Genomic DNA, 3,821 nt, shown 5'->3' on the forward strand with positions numbered 1-3,821 from the left:
AGAGATAGTGTCCATCCTATATACCCATGATCTTTTCCATTTCCAGCCAATGTGAGACTTTGGTTGCACACCCAACATGAAGCTAAGACAAAATGCAAATGGTAGCCTCCTAAGGTGGGAGAGTTGCTAATTAAAGTGGATATTGTGATTGGTGAAGTTGACAGGTGTTGTAGTACCAGATTGGTGGTTCGAAATCATGTTGGTGAGGTTACTGCAGCGCAAGGTATGTTCTTGAATAGGCCCTTTTCTCCTATTGCTGCTGAGCTATTAGCTATAAAACATGGGATTGAGATGACTAGCTTGTTATCATTAGAGCATTGTATAATCTTGTCGGATTGTATTTTGGCGGTTGCTATGTTAGGGAGGCCACCGGAGTTATGTGGAGCATGGGACCTACTTGTGGTGGAGATAAAGCTGTTGTTTGGAGAGAATGGTATTGCAGGTGTAACTTTCTAGGCACGATTTGCTAAAGAAGTGGCACATTTGATAGATAAGAATGTTTTGAGTTATAAAATTTCTAGTTTTGGGGATGAAGGAGTTCCTCCAATGGCTGTCTTTGTTGTGATTGAGGATTTGCCTCTCCTTATGTAATGCTTTTAATATGTACTGTTCTTGTTTTAAAAAAAGCTTATAAATAATACAACAATTGTTGAAATAAAAATTTACAAAGGCAAAAAGTTTGGAAATAAGATAGTACGATAACTGAAAATGAAATCGCATAGTAACACATTTCTTAATGAGTGTTTTGGGGCAAAACCTTTCCAACTGTTATTTCACTTGTATTTAACATTTTAAGCTTAAATTTTGGCGGTAAAACTCTCCAAACTACAGAATTAGTAGCAATATTATTACTCATAATTTAGTGAAATAGGCGTTGCAAAGTTACCAATCATAAAACAAATAAATTGTACTTTTCGACTTTACAATATGGTTGCTCATAATTTAGTGAAATGGGTGTTGCAATTTAAAGTAGAAGGAGACATACCGTTTGAGGAAATGGATCAATCTTTGCTACCGGAGCCGGATTAGTTTGTGGGTTTTTTTTTTTTTTTACTTTTACAATTAGTTATGTGTATTTATGCCCTATTGTACTTTCTTTTAATTTTTTTGAATGTGTCTATTTGATTTATTTTTTTCGAACCCTAATTTTTGTTGTTTGAATTAATGCTCTTCGGCCTCTTCTCTGGTTGGAGGCACATTCTATAAAAAAAATTCTCAACTTTAATTTAAATATATAAAGGAAAATTTGATAGGTTGAGACCTAATTTTGTTTTCATTGTGGGATATTTTTTGTTTTTATAAATAGATATTCTTTTTCAAAGCTCCTCCTATTATTAAATGGATATAACACTTTAGCTTTGGTTCAAGTCTAAAGGACTCCCACTAGCATCTCTAGCATCTCTATTTTCCTATTTAAAATATATCACTAAAATACTACTTACTTATTTGACATCACTTCTACAACACATCATACATTAGTTAGTCAGTTGAGTCAGCAAGTTAGTTAGAGTTGTTTTAAGTTAATTGGTATAACTTTATACTTTTATAATCTAAATTATTTTGTTCGGTGTATCAAAATGTATCAAGATTTGAAGAGATATATTTGGTAGTGAGGAATGAAGAAGGTTAGTAGAATATGTTGCGCGCAGCTTTACTTGCCAACAAACTAAATCAGAACGCCAAAGATCAACAAGGACATTACAACAATGGATTTTGTCACTGGACTACCCACTACTCGCAAAGGGAAGGATACAATATGGGTCATTGTGGATAGATTGACTAAGTCCGGCCATTAATTTCTACTTATAAGAAAACTTGATGGGCGGATTGATTGGCGAATATTTACATTGCGGAGATTGTAAGATGACATGGAGTTCCCACCTCTATCGTTTCAGATTGAGTACGAACGACTTACGTCAACATTCTGGAAACAAATGCAATGTAAATATTCGCCATAGTAAACTTACCATCAAGACCTTGAAAGATATGTTGAGAGCTTGTGTTTTGGACTTCCAATGATCATGGGAGACTAAATTAACTTCCATTAATAGAGTTTTCTTACACTAACAACTATTATGATACTGTGAAAATGACTCCTTATAAAACTCACTATAAGGAAATGTCGATCCCTTATTCACTGGCATGAGGCAAGTCAAAGGAAATTCTTGGGTACAAAAGAAATTGATAGGGCCACTAAAGATGTTAAGATGATACATCAGAGGATATAGACTTCTATCACTACAAGAAATGTCACTTTTACCAGCACAGTTCGCTACTGCGCTGGTAAAAGTAACTTTTACCAGTACATTTCGTAAACTGCGCTGGCAAAAAGGTCAAAGTTTTACCAGCATACATTTGCAGTGGCTAAAATCTAACTTTTACCAGCGCATTTACGTGCTGGGAAAAGTCATCTTTGTCAGTGCGTTTCATTTTATGCTGGCAAAAGTTCTAATACCAACATTGATTTGCCAACCCCCTTTTGCCAACACAGCGCAATACTAACTTTTACCAGCGCAATACTAACTTTTACCAGCACAAAAATGTGCTGGTAAAAGTGACATTTCTTGTAGTGCATAGATCGTCAACGTAAGTATGCAAACAGACAATGGAGACCCTTGAAATTTGAAGTTAGAGGTAAGGTTTATTGAAAATCGATCCATTTGGGGAGGTTGCATATAGAATAGTTTTACTGCCATAAACGATCCTAGCTATAGAAAAATTTACCACACCTTTACTTTAGTGGTAAGGGAAATGCTAAAGGGCACAAGTGGTGTCTAGCACCCTCTTATGTGTCAGTATCGCTATTGGTCCAACTAAGTATCGGGTCCCATATAGTTTAATATAATAGCTTTTAGGAAATATATTGCTAACCAATCGCAACGTGACATGTCGAGAAAGTACTAGGCACCACTGGTGCCTAATAGCAATGCTCTAGTAGTAAGTAGAGTAAGAGAGAAAGTTGACACTTGGCATTAGGTAATTGACACGTGGGGATAAAGAAAAATCCTAGTTAACATTATGTGCATCCTTTCTAGTAAAAAAAAAGAATACTATGTGCATAACTTATCTGAATAAATAAAATGTTTTTTTTCAAATAAATAAATAAGAAATAAAAGTTATTTTTGTAAATTAACTATGAAAGGTGGAACAATTTTCCTTTTTTTTCATAGAGCTAAGGGATAAATGAGAACTGGTTTTAATATAAATTAAATTAATTACTTAATTTGTGAAACAATTAATCATTATGGTTACATAATTATTTATATAACTATATTACAGGTTATTTTTAAAAAATTGTGTTGGTGTTTAATTTTTAAAGTAAAATCTTATTGTGTCACAATTTGTGCGTATTAGTTAACTTTTATTGTAAGTTATTTGTTAATTGAATAAAACAGACACAAAATAGTGAAAAGTAATTAGTATTAATACTGTCAAAAAAGAAAACAAATAAATTTCTTAATAATAATAGCCTACATGTTTAATGTGCTACGATTTTTTAAATTATTTTGAATTAATAAATCAATAAAATGAACTCTTATTTCTAGTCAAATGCTTGTTGTATTTAATGATTTGTATTTTGATGCTCTTTCTAATAATACACAAGATGATTTGCAAAAAATAGTAAAGGAGTTATCTATTTACAAGTACTTTTCTATAATAAGCCTAATTCTCAAAATATTATTCTTCATAATCTTTCTTCATAGTCGGCAAAAACTTCTCATTTCCATTAGTTCATGTCTAATTTAATTTTGATGAATTCATTGGTCACCATTTTCCTAATAAATCTGTCCAAGAACCTATAAAAGAAAACAAACATTACA

This window comes from Cannabis sativa, chromosome 7 (assembly GCF_029168945.1).
Source record: "Cannabis sativa cultivar Pink pepper isolate KNU-18-1 chromosome 7, ASM2916894v1, whole genome shotgun sequence".
Lineage (NCBI taxonomy): Eukaryota > Viridiplantae > Streptophyta > Magnoliopsida > Rosales > Cannabaceae > Cannabis > Cannabis sativa.